We start from the raw sequence: 18,882 nt of genomic DNA on the forward strand, positions 1-18,882 counted from the left end.
TTACTTTTTCTTCACCATGACATTTTCCCCTCCCAACTGACTTATATATCTGCAACAATTGCACCACACCCCAGGCCCCATTCTTGCACCGCTCTCTCAGAAAGTGTCAGGATGCTGGAAAATCACACCACAAAGATGCTGTGACAGGGTCATAATCAGGGCATTAGTCTCTCAAATTGTCGACAAGCCAAATCAGTGTGAACTGGCTCAGCATCATGTGTCCACTCCCACCATACTTCATCTACCATGTTTGCTAAAATACCAAGACCACTCTACAGAGGTGCACATGCTCAAAACCATTGTGGGCCCACTGCGCCCTAACCATGCATGAGCAAGATTCTTACCGTGCAAAGATAATGGAAAGACCATTCTGGCTGAATTTTTACATCCCAAATGAAGGTGACCTGATGTGGGAAGATCACACAATAGCTGCCAATACAAAGGTGCTGTGATCAATCCAGTCATCAGTCTAGAGTCTGTGGCACCGATAATTCCAATCCAAGTCAAAAATGGGCAAAGTCAACAGATGGGTTGACTGAGGAAGTAGCTCTGAACAAAGAAAATGCAGCTGGTGGTAATCAACTCATACATCCCAAACAAATACTACTGTAAAAATTAAGCAGGACTGGACGGAGCCTGTAAAATCTTTTGAACCATCCAAAATTTCAAAGGACAAAGTGAAAGTGTAACCATTCAGAGGCATACAAATGGCCGCCTTTTTCCTGCTTCCATTCTTGAGCTTTAGCAAACTTGCCTTTATATTAAACCCCTTGACAGGTGCCGTTGTAATGAAAAAATCATTACACCTCAGTGGCATCAATGTTGGAGCTATTGGAGCCATTTATGCTCTCCCCGTGAGGTGAAAAAAGCTCACGTGGGTTCAGGACCTCAAACACATGACAGGAGATTTCGAGCTGGCAAAAGAAAATTCTGCCTTTTTCACGTTTATCACTAATAATGATTTTTACAGATACATGAAGGGTTTGAAGTTTAAATGTGAAAGCGGTGGTCTTTACATTGTGTCCATAAACAGTCAGCTAACTAAATGTTGCAGCAGACACACACCGTCTTTTTTTTGAACGGGAGAGGAACTTTCTCAGACAAGAGATGGTGAGCAGACTTCTTTTTAGCAACAGGAAATTATCAGAATGATTTTAGATGCACACCAACCAATAACACAGATAACATGTGGCGTAATTTAAATCACCCTGATGTGACTTTAATTATGCAATCAAGAGAGAACCATCATTGTTACAAAATTATGCAATGCACAACCCAAATTTTGAGTGCTATGAGCAAATCAAGTCCAACGTTCAACTATATACAGGTGCTGGCCAGTAAATTAGAATATCATCAAAAGGTTGAAAATATTTCAGTAATTCCATTCAAAACATGAAACTTGTACATTATATTCATGCAATGCACACAGACCAATGTATTTCCGATGTTTATTACGTTTAATTTTGATATTTATAGGTGACAACCAATGAAAACATCAAATCTGGTATCTCAGAAAATTAGAATATTCTAAAGGCCAATGAAAAAATGTTTGTTTCTCTAATGTTGGCCAACTGAAAAGAATGAACATGAAAAGAATGTGCATGTATAGCACTCAATACTTAGTCGGGGCTCCTTTTGCCTCAATAACTGCAGTAATGCGGCGTGGCATGGACTCGATCAGTCTGTGGCACTGCTCAGGTGTTATGAGAGCCCAGGTTGCTCTGATAGTCGTCTTCAGCTCCTCTGCATTGTTGGGTCTAGCGTATTGCATCCTCCGCTTCACAATACCCCATAGATTTTCTATGGGGTTAAGGTCAGGCGAGTTTGCTGGCCAATCAAGGACAGGGATACCATGGTCCTTGAACCATGGTGCTGGTGGTTTTGGCACTGTGTGCAGGTGCCAAGTCCTGTTGAAAGGTGAAGTCTGCATCCCCATAAAGTTGGTCAGCAGCAGGAAGCATGAAGTGCTCTAAAACTTCCTGGTAGACGGCTGCATTGACCCTGGACCTCAGGAAACAGAGTGGGCCAACACCGGCAGATGACATGGCACCCCACACCATCACTGACGGTGGAAACTTTACACTGGACCTCATGCAACGTGGATTCTGTGCTTCTCCGCTCTTCCTCCAGACTCTGGGTCCTTGATTTCCAAAGGAAATGCAGAACTTGCTTTCATCAGAAAACATAACTTTGGACCACTCAGCATCAGTCCAGTCCTTTTTGTCCTTGGCCCAGGCGAGACGCTTCTTGCGCTGTTTCTTGTTCAAGAGTGGCTTGACACACGGAATGCGACACCTGAATCCCATGTCTTTCATGAGTCTCCTCGTGGTGGTTCTTGAAGCGCTGACTCCAGCTGCAGTCCACTCTTTGTGGATCTCCCCCACATTTTTGAATGGGTTTGTCGTCACAATTCTCTGCAGGGTGCGGTTATCCCTAGAGCTTGTACACTTTTTTCTACCACATTTTTTCCGTCCCTTCGCCTGTCTGTTAATGTGCTTGGACACAGAGCTCTGCGAACAGCCAGCTTCTTTAGCAATCACCTTTTGTGTCTTGCCCTCCTTGTGCAAGGTGTCAATGATTGTCTCTTGGACAGCTGTTAAGTCAGAAGTCTTCCCCATAGTGCCTTCAAAACAAGACTGAGGGACCTTTTAAAGGCCTTTGCAGGTGTTTTGAGTAAATCAGCTGATTAGAGTGGCAGCAGGTGTCTTCTATATTCAGCCTTTTCAGAATATTCTAATTTTTTGAGATACCAAATTTGGAGTTTTCATTAGTTGTCACTTATGAATATCAAATTTAAATGTAATGAACATTGGAAATACATTGGTCTGTGTGCATTGCATGAATATAATGTACAAGTTTCACGTTTTGAATGGAATTACTGAAATATTTTCAACCTTTTGATGATATTCTAATTTACTGGCCAGCACCTGTAATAAAATCCCAGTAATTTACTGCACAAAACAACTCTGTGTAATATTTGTGGCTTCCCAGTAATCTGCTGCAGGCCATGTGACAAGCTGTTAATCTGCACTGAATATCTCCACCACGGCGTCTTGTTGCTATGATCGGACACCAATCAGGAAAGTGTTTCCTTTTTTGTCAAAGCTGAAATAAAAAAAAAACATAATTAGAGCTAATAATATATTTTCAAGTCTGTGACTTTGCTTATTCACTGAAATGACTGTGAAAAGTGTGTTGTTGCTGAGGTGAAGCCAATATGATAATCAACAACGGTTGGATTTCGTTCAGAACTATGTTACTTTTTTGTTTGTGTGTGTGTGTGTTTGTGAGAAACAGCATCACTGTGCTGAAACTATATCAAATCTGCAGAAGCTTGTATTTACTTCTGTGTATTAATATGAACATACGCTAAAGATGTCATAATTTGTGATTGTTGCCTTTGTCCCCAATCTAAACTGGTTCCACCACAAAACTAGGGCCAGTACTTGCTTAGAACCAGTTTTTTGACTTGTAAGATAGATCATTTAAAAAGTCAACAAGTGGAAATCATTTTTGACCTTTGTTGTGTTTAATCATAAATACACTGCTTAAAAACAAAAATAAAGGGAAAAGTTAGACAACACAATTTAAATCCAGGTCAATCACACTTCTGTGAAGTCAAACTGGCCACTTCGGAAGCAGCACTGATCGATGATTAATGCCACATGCTGTTGTGCAAATAGATTTAACAACAGGTGGAAATTGTAGGCAATTAGCAAGACATTCCCTATTGAGGAGTGTTTCTGCAGGTGGCGACCACAGACTACTTCACCACACTGTGCCACAGACTGTCCAGAAGTTGGTAGATGATTTAGTCCAGGTCTGGGAGGAGATCCCCAAGGAGACCATCCGCCACCTCATCAGGAGCAAGCCCAGGTGTTGTAGGGAGGTCATACAGGTACGTGGAGGCCACACACACTACTGATCCTCATTCTAACTTGTTTAAAGGACATTTAAAAGTTGGACCAGCCTGAAGTCTTTTTCCACTTTAAATTTGAATGTGACTCCAAATCCAGACCTCCATGGGTTGATAAATTAGATTTCCATTGATAATTTTTGTGTGCTTTGTGTTGTAAGCACATTCAACCATGTAAAGAAAATAAGAATACTAATTTCATTCATATCTTATTTTTGTGTTTTCCTAATTTTTTTCAGCAGTGCACTACTTTACAGAATAAGATGAAAGTAAAAACTTTAGAAATAAGATGCTAGTTTAGCATCAATCAATACTTTATTAATCCTAGAGTTTCAGTACACAAAATTCAGGGATCAGACATACATGGGCAAGACACATGACAAGAATTGGTGACTGGGGGGGTCACAGCATCTGTCTGCATTCCTTCGTGGGGGTTTTATTTGCTTACCACTACCAGGGCTACCAGGGAGTCAGATTCAGATAACAAGAATTTGTTTGGGTCAGGCTGAGATAATTTTCCTCTCTGCCTTCAGTCTTTAAACTGATCATTTCCAGTCCTTCAGTGAAGCCAATTTTGGGTTTTTAAACCTGTCCATACCGCCCAGTGACTCTCCGAGATGACATCCATTTTGCGCACTAATACCGGTATCGCAGCTAGAACATTGTCCAGCTTACGATTCACCTCGAGTATATCTACTAAGCTAATGGACAGCTAGCTTAATTAGGCTAAGCCATTTGCAGCAAAAAGTTAAATTCAGCTTAAATTGCAATATCTTAAACATAAGACCCCACTTGTCCCCCTCCCTTCAGTCACCAGGATACGGAGCATCAGGCGCTAAACCACCAGGCCGAGCAGCAGCTTCTACCCTGATGTAGTGAGACTGTTTAGCTCAGATAGAACACTATAGCTCACACATGCCTCCAAAAACAACATATCAGTAATACTGCACAACAAAACTGAATATTTGCTTCACCAGGACACTGCATCTGTACACTGGGGATATTCGATATCTGCTATTGTACTAGTATCCAAATCTACCAATATAGTTCATTTCTGAGGTTACGTTTAATGCCACATCATTCGATCGTAATAGTAGGATATTCCTCCTTTTTGCCATCACCACCTCATTGTTTTTAATTCTATTATCATTCTTATTTAATTGTTTATTAATTTATAAACCTCACTTACTTCAGCAGACGGTCTAAAGTGCTTTTATTCTGGAATAATTCACATTTGTGTTGTGTCTTCCTGTAGCATTTCTGATATGGCTTTTAAAGTATTCTGAATCTTGGAAAAAAAGTTCAAATAAAAATGGAATGCTATGCAAGGAATATTTTTGTTGCTATTTTCAATAGATTTTTTTAATGTGGGAAAACATATTGCAAGATAAGGATTCTAAAATATTATTTGCATGAACTGCTATTGCACTTTAGATATTCATTTTTTTAGGACAGCAGTAATCCGCTCAGAACATCAGTGTGAACCACCAATCCTCATTTAAAGGGACTGTCATGCTTTAAAATCAGTCTGCACGCTCTTGTTACTAAAACTATGCTTTTAAATGTTTTCCCAAACCTGCATAAATAGCTTTTCAGTGCAGAAAAATAAATGTAAATGAGCAGGCATTTACTTATTTTTTATAAGTTTTTTATTTTACTTTATTGCAAGTAAAGTGGTGCTAAAGTGCAGTGACATTAGCAAAGGTGCATTGCCATTATAGCTATGAGCAGCGGTATGTACAGAGCATAGGTAATTAGATTGCTGGTTTCATTAGATCCAGTGTGCTGAACCAGGCCCTCTTACCTGCAACCTGCATTGCAATCAGCTCTCCCTGTGACCTACTCTGCTGAACCCCCGCTTGCCCTCTTTCTGCCTACTTCCTCGTTAGTGACTGGCTCTCGATGAAGAAAATCCATTCGCAATCCTTCTATCTAACACAGTGTGAATCTAGAATTTTCCATTTTTTTTGTGCATTCACTCAGTAAATAAATGGTAAATGGCCTGTATTTTGATATAGCGCCTTCTAGAGTCCTGGAACCCCTCAAGGCGCTTTACAACAAAATTAATCATTCATCCATTCACACACACATTCACACGCTGGTGGGGATGAGCTACAATGTAGCCACAGCTGCCCTGGGGCACACTGACGGAGGCGAGGCTGCCGAGCACTGGCGCCACCGGTCCCACCGACCACCACCAGCAGGCAACGTGGGTTAAGTCTCTTGCCCAAGGACACAACGTCAGCGACAAACTGAGCGGGGCTCGAACCTGCAACCTTCCGATTACGGGGCGAGCACTTAACTCCTGCGCCACTTTCGCCTCAGTAATCCTCTTCAATTTTCATGTCCACAAGCATTTAAAGCTCACTGTTAATGCTGACTTGTTTTATATTTCACTCTCACTACTCTTACTCATCGCATTCCATTTATTTCTCTTCACAGCTCCACACACGGCTCCTTCTCATCCTCCACATGTCTGTGAAATATCCAGAGAGCTTGCTCCCTCCCACGCTCGACTCCTCTGGCACACGATGCATCCAGGCTGGATGGAACCGTGGTCAGAACATGCCTCTGCTTCTTGGATCTAAATTGGCTAGTCCCAAACTCTGCGGCTTGAGAGGACGTCATGTGGTTGCAGGCAAGGAAGAGGGGAAGCCCAAACAATATGCAGCAATCATTAAGTTTGCCGTGGAACTTTGAGGCCCACAAGAAAAAGAAGGAAGAGGAGGATTTTATGAGTGGGGAAAATTCAGCTGTACACATTTTTCATGTGTCTGTGCAATCCATCGCCAAAACGAGTAAAAATAATTTTTAATATCAGAGTGCACTGATGGCTGGGAGGTTAAGGACTAATAATAAATGACTAAAACACTGATTAAAATATGTACTAAAAGAAAAAAAATAACTGGGATGCTGTAACTGCAACATTAGTTAGATGGAGTGAGTGTTCAGCTGATCTATTTGTTACCTGCGTCAACCTGAAGCTGCAAAGCAAATAAATCACACCAGTTATGAGGCTCTAATAGAGCAGCATTCTCCATCTCTGTCCCATAATAAGTTCATGTTGTGCCACAAATTTTCCTAATTGAAAATGTCATGAAAATCTGTTTAGCACAAACATGGCTAATTGCGCGTGAGACTGCGGTGAGTTTGAGAAATGTATCAGCTCTTGACTATAGCTAAACAGGTGTGAGGGCAATGCAGAAAATCTGTGTAGTTTTTACACAAAGCATGAGTCAAAACTATAAAGAGCCATCCAAAAATAGAACCGAGTCCAAGGTCAGGGAGTGCATCCTTTGAAAGACCTTGCCAATGTTCAAATGCAAGATAAAAGAAATGGGCCTTAAGGATAGACTTAAAGTGTACAAGGGAAGGAGTTTGCTTCACATGCAGGGGGAGATTGTTCCATTGTTTCTGGGCTGTATGGGAGAGGGCCCATTCCCTGTGGGATTAATAATGTGGCTAAGGTTCTGCCAGGAGCAGGTTTTCAGTGGACATCAGAGATCACAGTGGGACAAAGGGAGTAATGTGAAATATTATGTGAAATATTTTCACATCAGATTTTAACCATAAGCCCTGATTTTAGATATTCTGGGAACCACCAGTAAATCTGCAGTCTGAGAGCGAAGTGCTCGGTTAGGAACGTATGGAAAAATCAGATCACTGATGTATGATGGAGCTTGATTATTAAGAGCTTTATATGTGAGAAGAAGGATCTTAAAATCTATTCTGAATTTAACAGGTAGCCAATGTAGGGAAGCTAAGCCAGGAAAGATATGATCTCTCTTTTTAATTCTCATCAGAACTCTAGCTGCAGCATTTTGGACAAGCTGAAGACTTTTAACTGCATTCTGTGGACTTCCTGAGAGTAATGAATTACAGTAATCCAGTCTTGATGTAATAAATGCATGAACTAGTTTTTCAGCATCACTCCTGGAAAGGATGCTTCTAATGTTAGCAATATTCCGAAGGTGGAGAAAGGAAATCCTACAAACCTGATTAACCTGGGATTTGAATGACATTTCCTGGTCAAAAATAACACCAAGGACCCTTACTTTGTTCTTGGAGACTAATTTAATGCCATTCAAGTCAGGTGATTGACTAAGCAATTTCCTTTTCTGGATTTCCGGTCCAAAGATGAGAACTTCCGTCTTGATTTAAAAGCAAAAAGTTTAGAGTCATCCAAGTGTTTATGTCCTCAAGACAAGCATGTAATCTACCTAACCGATTAGGTTCATCAGGGTTAATGGATAAAGATAAATGAGTATCATCAGCATAACAATGAAACTTTATCCTATGCTGTTAAATGATTTTACTAATTGGGAGCATATATATAGTAAAAAGAATTGGTCCAAGCACTGAACCCTGTGGTACTCCACAAGTAACCCTAGAGTATGAAGAAGATTTGTCATGTACATTTACAAAATGAAATCTGTCAGACAGGTAGGATTTAAACCAGCCTAGCGCTGGTCCTTTGATCTCTACAACATGTTCAAGGCTTTCTACAAGAACATTGTGATCTGCTGTGTCAAAAGCAGCACTGAGGTCTAACAAGACTAGAACAGACACAAGATTCTTATCTGAAGCCATGAGAATATCATTTGTAACTCTCACTAATGCAGTTTCAGTTCTGTGATACTCTCTAAAACCAGACTGAAATTCCTCAAAGAGATAATTAGTGTTTAAATGCTCACATACTTGGATGGCCACTATATTCTCCAGGACTTTGGATAAAAATGGAAGGTTAGATATTGGTCTATAATTCATTGGGTCATCTGGATCCAGAGAAGGCTTCTTAAGTGAAGGTTTGATTACAGCAACCTTAAAATCCTGTGATACATATCCATTTACTAAGGATAGATTGATTATATCTAGAATGGGGACAGTAACCAAAGGAAATGCATCTTTAAATAATTTGGTTGGAATTGGATCCAAAATGCAAGTTGAAGGTTTAGATGAAGCTAATATTTTTGATAACTCTGAAAGCTCAACTGGATCAAAATGGTTCAAACACAGATGAGGTTCTACAGTTACCTCTGATGCTGCCTCACTTACTGAGGAAGAAGAAACCACATTAGGGAGGATGCTAAAGATTTTGTTTCTAATATAATTAATTTTACTTGTGAAAAATCCCATAAAGTCGTTGCTGCTGAGGGCTAAGGGAATAGATGGTTCAGAGCTATGATTCTGTGTAAGTTTGGCAACTGTACTGAGAAGAAATTTAGGATTATTCTTATTCTCCTCAATTAATGCTGAGAAATAAGCAGTTCTAGTTTGTCGAAGCTTATTTTTATAAAGCACAAGACTTTTTCCAGGATAGGTAGGCCTCCTCATGGTGCGTAGAGCACCATGTTCTCTCCAATTTTCTAGAGTTTTGTTTTAAAGCTCGTAAATGAGAATTAAAACAGGGAGCAAACTTCCTGTCCCTAATTACCTTCTTTTTTAAAGGGGCAACATCCTCTAATGCCACACGTAAAGAGGAAGTAACATTATGGACTAAGGCATCAATTTGAGAGGGGCTAGAAATGAAAATATTCCCCTCTGCTACGTTCCTCTGAGATGCAGAGGACAGTAAAGATGGAACAGTTGATTTAAAAGATGCAACAGTGTTGTCAGATAGAGACTGACTATAGTGAAATTTACTTTCATGTCTCAAGAACTCAGTTATAAAAAAAACTGAAAGGTTATCAGAAAGTGGTCCAAGAGGACTGGATTATGTGGAAAGATCGTTACTTCCTCACACTCTATGCCATAAGTCAGCACAAGGTCCAATGTATGATGGCAGGAGTGGGTGGAGCTATGTATTCTTTGAGTAAAACCAATTGAGTCTAAGATATTACTAAAGGCTACATTGAGGCTATCACTTTCAATGTCCACATGAATATTAAAATCCCCACTACAATGACCTTATCAGTATTTAGCACCAAATCAGATAAAAAAATCAGAGATCTGATCCAAAAACTCAGAGTAAGGGCCTGGTGGACAATATAAAACTACAAACAAGAATGGTTTTACAGTTTTGCAATCTGGATTAGGAAAACTAAGAATAAGATGTTCGAACGAACTGTAGCTATTAATTGGTAAGGGATTTATTAATAAGTCCGAATGAAAAATGGTTGCTACTCCTCCTCCTCACCCTGTACTTTGAGCAATATGATGATTTAAATAATTAAAAGGAGTCGACTCGTTTAAACTAACATAGTCTTCTTGCTGCAGCCAGGATTCTGTGAGAGAGAGCAAAGAAATCTGATTATCACAAATCAAGTCATTAACTAACAAAGTCTTAGAAAAAATTGATCTAATGTTCAATAACCCACATTTAAATTTTTAATTTTCTGCTCAGTTGAATTTGTTCTAATACTTATGAGATTTTCATGGTTTGCTTTATTATGCCTGATATTTAATCTGTGTGATTTTGGCCGTGGGCAGGACACTGTCTCTATGGGGTAGTGGGTGGGTAACAGTACAGAAGCTGCAGAGGGGTGTGTTAAACTACGACTCTACTTCCTGGTCTGGACCCTGGGTTGTCATGGAGGACTAGTAAAACTGGCCATGTTTCTAGAAAGAAGAGCTGCTCCATCCAAAGAGGGATGGATGCCGTCTCTTCGCATCAGACCAGGTTTTCCCCAAAAAGTTTTCCAATTATCAATGTAGCCCACGTTGTTTTCAGGACACCACCTAGAAAACCAGCGGTTGAAGGACAGCATGCGGCTAAACATGTTGTCACTGGTCCGATCAGGCAGGGGGCCAGAAAAAAATACGGAGTCCGACATTGTTTCGGCAAACTTACACACCGAAGCAACATTAATTTTAGTGACCTCCGATTGGCGTAACCGGGTGTCGTTACGGCCAGCGTGAATAACAATCTTACTGTATTTACGCTTATCCTTAGCCAGCAGTTTCAGATAAGATTTAATGTCGCCTGCTCTGGCCCCAGGTAAACATTTAACTATGGTTGCTGGAGTCTCTAATGCCACGTTTCTGACTATGAAGCTGCCAATGATCAGAGTCGGCTTGTCAGTGGGTGCGTCACTGAGCGGGGAAAATCTGTTAGAAACGTGGACGGGTTGGTGGTGGCCCACAGGCTGGGTTCTATGCTTCTTGCGTACCGTCACCCAGCCGGCCTGAGGTCCCGGCTGCTCGGGTTCCACTGGAGGACCGCTACGTGGTTGTTCTGAGCTAGTTAGCCCCGCGCTAGCTAAGTAACTACGGCTGTTTACAGGTTTTTCAACAGCGCGGAGCCGGGACTCCAATTCCGACACCCTCGCCTCCAAAGCTACAAAAATGCTACATTTATTACACGTACCATTATCACTAAAGGAGGCAGAGGAGTAACTAAACATCTGACACCGAGAGCAAGAGATAGGAGACGGAGAAGCAGAGACAGAAGTAGCCATAGCTGTGCTGAGGCTAAGCTAACTGGACGAGCAAACTGCTCAACACCAAATAAACTGCGTGCGAACTCAAATGGTCCCCTGAAAGCTAGGTGGAACAACAGAAAATGTGTGTTTTAGCGTGCTTATGTGCTACAATAACTCAGAGATATCCTAGTACAGAGAAATTAAATCAGTTTTAGCAAGCCACAAACACCAAACAGCTACACGTAGTGCAACACTGAAAACAGGTAACAGGAAACGCCTTACCGCCAGGGAGGGAGGACCTCACCAAGTATGGAGTGTTGACGTCGTCTGGCGTGTGATGTCTGCTCTAGCAAATACTTTTCGGGTCAGCACGTTTAATGCTTTTTACTAAGTTGTTTCTGTTGTGTTTTCGTCCCTGACTCGTCACACAATGGCCTTGTTCGAGTTGAGCAGCGCCTCGCCTGGAAAACAGGCGAGAGCAGACGGACTTTAACTCGCATTGCCTGTTGGTGGTGATTGGAGGGACTTTTCTTGGAAGCCTCACCTCTAGCAGTGTGCCCCAAGGCAGCTGCAGCTACATTGTAGCTCATCATCACCAGTGTGTGAATGGGTGATTTGTAGTGGAAAGCGCTTAGGGGTCCTCTGACTCAGAAAGGTGCTTTACAAGGGCAGGTCATTTATCAGTTACACCTGTCCCTCACACAATCTACTAATCCCTAATCACTGGGTATAGGCCCAAGCTCTTCATTACTGCACAGAAAGAATAATTATGTAATAAAATAAGCAATGCTGAAATGAATTAATCAGAGCCACTGTAAAACTTTTATTTCCTCATGTTTACAGGTTTCAGACTCATGAAATGAAATTATGTTTTACAAAACAGGGAAAAATCATTTAATAAAACAGTAAAAAAATAAATTCAATTCTTCTAAATGTTCGTTCTTTACATTTTTGTTGAAAATTTGAAAACAAAACATTGAAACACGCATTTAAAATCATTTAATGTTTAAAAAAATGTCAACAGGTGTTTTAGATTTCATAAATGTTTTTTTTCCCAATCATATTATTGTTCAGTTGTTTTGCTTTCAAAATAAAAAGTAGCCGTTGCATATGTTTCCACATTATCACAGCAGCTGCAAACATTCACGTCAGAGATACAATATGAGAGCTCTGTGACCCTGAAAGTGGGTGGCAAATAGTGTTTGGGAACGTTTCCAGGCAGTGTGACAGTGAGTTGGCCCAGCTACTCTGCAACTGAGAAGGGGAAAAAAACCCTGATTTGCTAAATTATTGCTGCCATGTGAACAGAGAAGCTGTATCAGGTATAATCCTAATGCAAAAAGACAAAATATTTCTAGAAATTATCTGCAGTTTGATACTGGATTCAGACAAAAATATCTTCAATAGGCTGGTGATTAATAAAATCTGTCATGAAAACTTTTAAACTCGGTTCACATGTCAGAATTTAAAAATAGATGGAGGATTTTCAAAATGGTACACTGTACCAAGTTTAATTTATGAAACACTTAAAGGCCAACCAAAGTGCTGAACCCAAACAAACATAACACAAAGAAATATTTTCGCAAAAAGCATAATAAAGTAACAGCAATGCAAAACAACGGCATCAGCGATTGCCAGACAACAGGCAAGAGATAAAAACAACTTAAAAAGCCATTACCTAAAGATGGGCCACCCAGATTCAAAAGCCAGCAAATAAAATTTTGAAAGCAGTCAAATCAAACAGGATAAATGTCTAAAATAGTGTCATCCCGGATATTGGGGGCAACAACCAAAACAGCCGCATCCTCCTACGTTGTAGCTGTTTGTGTGACTACAAGCATCTGCTGCACATGAGAGACGACGCACTTGATGAATTAAACTCGTGAAAACAACGGTTTTGCTCCTACAGTACGTGGTGTGTGGCAAAAAAACACACATGAACCAATTTCACTCACAGCTATCCCTGCTCAGGTTGGAAATCCAGCGAGATCAAACTTGACTTCCTAGTAAACAAACATGGAGGAGGAGAAGCGTGCAGCGCGCTTCTCATAACTCGTGTTCTGATTGGCACAGGTCACACTCAACAGGCAGCACATTCTTTTGTCCCATAACATCAGATCGCTCTAACGTGTTTTAAAGCCTGGATTCATGATTGGAACATTCTCGACATCCTTCAGATCAGACCAGACCAGACCTCAACCCTTACCCTAATCCAAACACACCACAAAATGTAGGATTATTTAATGAGATTATCTTTAGAGCCATTATGGTAATTCTGGGCATCCTTAAGTTTGTCTGAAGGAGAGGAGTGAGTCAAAAATCAGCGTGACTATTTTCCAGATCAGACGAGTAATCTCACAAAACCTCTAGAGGATTCAAATTGACCTTGGACTAAACAAACATGGTGGAGGAGGAGGATGCAGCACGATCCTGGCCTTTTCTCAATATGTGTACTTGTGCACTCACGTCCTTGTGAAAATTGTCAACGATGGCCAAATTGCTGTTCCATTCCTATGTACGTATCATGGCAAGGCCACTCAAAGTTTCAGATGTATTGTTCCTCCGCCCATTGTATCAAGGGTGTGTGTATTTTCTTTTCATACTTCATGATCCCTCAAAATGCTAATTAGCTAATCCACTTTCAAAATAAAAGCAGGATTGCCTTAAATAGCTCAGTTTTATTGAAAAATAGCAAGTGGACCAATTATTATAGAAATAGTATGTATTCATTGTTATTTTGTTATTTGAGGGACAAACTAGACTTTCATTTCTTTGTCAAGTCCGTTTTTTTTTTACTGTAGCATGGCATAGCGTTTAGTAAATAAATAATAAATAACAATAATAAATAATGAATAAATATTACACCAGGTCTAGTGGATATACTCAGCTCATCATCCCCAACACCTATACAGTCTTTGGCCGCAAATCCTTCCACTTTGCAGCAGCATATGACTGGAACAATTTACAAAACACCCTTAAACTTGCAACTTTGACACCCATTACAACCTTTAGACCTAAACCTCTCCAAACTTTTACTGACTGCTGCTCTTGTTGATCACCCAGATCACACTTATTTACATAGACTCACACACACATTCGGTTCACTATAGGGCGATGGTGGCACAGGAGTTAAGTGCTCGCCCCGTAATATGAAGGTTGCAGGTTCGAGTCCCCCTCAGTCTGTCTCTGTCGTTGTGTCCTTGGGCAAGACACTTAACCCACGTTGCCTGCTGGTGGTGGTCGGAGGGACCGGTGGCGCCAGTGCTCGGCAGCCTCGCCTCTGTCAGTGCGCCCCAGGGCAGCTGTGGCTACATCGTAGCTCATCACCACCAGTGTGTGAATGTGTGTGTGAATGGATGAATGACTAATTGTGTTGTAAAGCGCCTTGAGGGGTTCCAGGACTCTAGAAGGCGCTATATCAAATACAGGCCATTTACCATTTACTATATGATGTAATGATTATCCTGCATGCATGTGTGTCAGTTCTTTTATTTTTCAGACCCAGATTCACATTTTTCTAATGACTGCTGATAACCTATTATGTCTGACCTGTTATGTGCTTGTTTACTTGTATTTTTTATTTAATTTTATAATAACAATAATTATTATTATTACAAGTTTTTTGTTTTAGTTATTTGCTTCCAAGACCTCTTGGCCAGATCATGTTTGTAAATGAGAACATGTTCTCAAACATTTTACCTGGTAAAATAAAGGTTGAAAATGAATGAATGAATGAATGAATAAACAAACTAATAAAAAAAAAGACATGATGCAAAGGAGTACGGTTCTGTTCCAAATGCCATACTCGTCCCCCCAAATTTGGTGGAACGGACTTTCTGCTATACTTGCCGAGAACATTCTTGTCAAGTACACAAGAACACTCAAGTGATCTTGTGTACTGACAAACAACCTCTGTCACCGTGCTTTCTGACAAGGGACACGTCACAGTCAACAGGCACTACACTCGTTTGTCGTAAAAGTCGGGGAAAGGCAATCCAACATGTCACCGTTTTATAATCTGAATGGTCCCAATGTGTTGGTGAGCAGACCAGAGCACTCTTAACACACCACACTCTAAAGGAACATCTAATAAGATTGTCTTAAGAGCCACTGCAATAATCAGGTGTCATAAAAATAGTCGAAATGGGGTCAAAAATTGGCCCAATTATCCTTCTGTCTGGGCTTAAGAAGCTTTTCCACAATCTAACAAAGAGCTGAAGAGGCTGAACGACAGGTCCAGCTGCCATTCTGGTTCTACTAACATTTCCACCACACTTTCACCTAACCTTGTCATCTCCTCTTATTGCACATACCAAGGCCGGCCCTTCTCCTGCTTCATACTCTCAGGGGTTAAACACACGTGGCCTTTAGTCATTCTAGCCTCTGATCATGCAGATAATGACTTCAGGGAGCCAGTCAAGATGAGGGACCCGCAGGGCTCTAAGTGTGACAGCAAGCAGATGGGGGAGGTGGGGTGGCTGTGTCAGGGTGTCAGGCTGAAGGCTCGTATTCTGCAGGAAGGGTGTCAAGATGTACAGAAACATATAGTTAGCGTCGTGTAAATCAGTGAAGCGGTAATTTTCTCTAAAAACACTGTTCAGGGTCTGTGGAGAATGATGTACTTTTTACTGAACTCTAATTTCACTGTGTAGTATTTACAGGGCTCTCGGTAAGGTCAAGTCTCTTTTAATGTCACACAGAATAGACAAATTCAACCTGACTGTCAAGTACAATAGAGCAGAAAGCTGTCTCCAAGTCTGCAAACTGTACTCGTGTTACAGTAAATTTAGTCCAGGAATAGTAATAGAGGTCACCCCTTATAAAGACACTATGAGGCAAAGCTGCACTGACACACTTTTATAAACACTAAAATGTCAGAGCTAATTCATATTCTCCCTGCTTCCCTTTTTTATTTATTTCTCTAGTGCCCTCTTTTCCAGGGATGCTCGCTCTCCGGAGGCAGCACAATTTCCTGTTCCTCACACTCGAGTCGCCCAGTCAACATGTCTCCCTCTAAATTACAGTCAGACCTCACGCTCATTACCAGCCGTAATCATGCAGAGAGAGATGGCTGACGTAGGGGGGAAAGTGGCTGTCAAGTGGTGTGCGACATTTGCAAAATGAAGCCTCATCTCTACCAGATATCCAAGCTGGGATTCAATTTTACCCCCAACATAAAATAGAATCATATCCCACTTGTTTTTCCACAACTTTTCATCATTGTACATAACTCTTATTTCTTACTTCCTCAGCTTTGGTTCAGTCCCTTCTTTTAGTCGTTTCATGAATTTCAACCGTTGTTATTAAATATATTTGCAAGTATTCCAGCTAATGCTGCAACAATTGGTCCGCAAGAGGTACCTGGTTTGACGCTACCCCTTGCACAATGATGGGCCTATTTCACAGGCGTTTTGACTTGAACGAGTAGGGAAAGCACATGCATTAAAGAGGGCTGCATCCCACACTGTAACCCCGAATAAGTTCACTGAACTCAAAATTCATGAGGAAACTGATTACCTAATAAATTTTAAGTTAACTTATCTAAAAACTATAAGTTTACCATAACTTAAAAAATATGACCTGAATAAAATCAAAGCATTTAACTACCTATAACTTAGTACTTAAGCAACTTACAAAGTTTAATTTCACTAAACTTGCATATTTTATTTTATTTGAACTTTATTACATGTTTTAACTAACTTAAATATTATAAATTATATGAACTCTAAATGGACCTATAAACCCTAACCCAAATAAGTTGAATTTACTTATAAATGACAATGTGGCAGGCTGGTGAAGGCAGTAACTAACACCAGATCATGACTCACACACCCCTAGATGCTAACAGCCAATGAAAGTGGAACACTCAAAGTCAAGTCAAGAGCATCTGATGTGAACAACCACAGTATTATTAACAATAGGACTGCACAGCCGTACAGCATTGCTTTGACCAACCTCCTCACTTATGGTGCCAACATGATACAAAAAGTAACACCACATCTGCAACACTGAATGTTATAATAACTGAGAACAACAATCCTCCACAATAAACATGCATAAACACCCCAAAATAGAGCAAAATAACTGAAAACATGACTACCCACAATGCACCTCCCCAACCAGTTGTTTATTGTTCCTGAAATCCAACAAAATTGCTTGTTTGTAGTTGTTTTTCTTGTAAATCCACAAATATTTAAAATGATATAAAAGTCAGTTTATCAGACACACTTTAGGGTTGACATGAATATGAATGGAATAATATAGAAACATAAAATAATAAGTCAATCATTTTTTGGTTACTAGTACTCATTAAAGTTAAGTTATTGATTAATTTAAGTTCTGCTTACTTAAAAAAGAAATAGTTCAGGCTAATTAAAACGTTTGAGTTCTGTACTTAAAACAAGGAAAAGGTTGAACAAGCTCAACACATTTGAGTTCTAAAACATTTTTCTAAATTATTTGTTTTATCTACTCAATATATTAGATTATTTAAAACTTTTGGGTTTACAGTGCATTTAGGAGTTCTGCTCGTTAGCAGTTATACAGAACCACTGGCATGCACACCTGAAGGAGTAAGAAAAGAAAGAAAGAAAACGATCTTTTATATAGGGCCATAAAATTCAGGAGGCATTTCACAAAAACAAAAACAAACAAAAAAAAATTAAAGTATAAAAAGATTTCAAAAATAAGTGGAATGCAACTATTCCCCATTTGCAAATTTGCAGCGGTGTTTGAAATATTAACAGTTTTTATTTCTTCACTGAATAATTGGCTCGACACACGAGAGGCAACAAACGACGGCGATCAGCTAAATTTGTCGCTGTCGCTTTTATTACCTGACACACGGGAGGCGACCCGCAGCAGTGGCCAGCAGCAAAGCCATCTACGCGTTCTGTTCCATGGCGAAATTGAAACTTCCGTTGTTATGTTTGGCTGTGTCAGGTTGGAGGGAATTAAGGTTATTTAAGCGGTTCAGAGTTGAAAAAGCGGTAGATGCAATGTTTCACAAGGTTCTTCTAGAGTTATGTGAAATCTAACTTCTGATTTTACTATATAAAACAATAATAATCAACTTCAACTCCATGTTTGCTCAGAGATGTACGGAGCATCCTGTCCACTCATTGGTCAGTGAATGAAACCTCCTTTGATTGGTCCTCGTCCGAGCGACAGCGATGAAAAGTTGAAAAAGTTTCAACATTCTGGGATCGCGTCGCTGGGTCGCCTGTGCATGACACGTGCACGAGCGTAAAATTTCACACGCACGTTTTTCGCATTTCGCTTGGTAGGAGGGAGACCCGCGATTATCGCTTTGTTAAAGTCAAAGTCCCATTAGTTGTCACACACACTGATGTGTGTGCGAAATTTGTTCTCTGCATTAGACCCATCCCCTGGGGGAGGGGTGAGCTGCAGACACAGCCGCGCTCGGGAACCATTTGGTGGTTTAACCCCCCAATCCAACCCCTTAATGCTGAGTATCTAGCAGGGAGGCATTGGGTCCCATTTTTTTCTAAGTCTTTGGTATGACCTGACAGCGCATGTCTCATTGAAAATGAATGGAGGAGAGGCGATGTCGCCTCCCGTGTGTCAAGCCCATAAGATGTAACG

Source organism: Nothobranchius furzeri, chromosome 2 (assembly GCF_043380555.1).
Source record: "Nothobranchius furzeri strain GRZ-AD chromosome 2, NfurGRZ-RIMD1, whole genome shotgun sequence".
NCBI classification, from domain to species: Eukaryota; Metazoa; Chordata; class Actinopteri; order Cyprinodontiformes; family Nothobranchiidae; genus Nothobranchius; species Nothobranchius furzeri.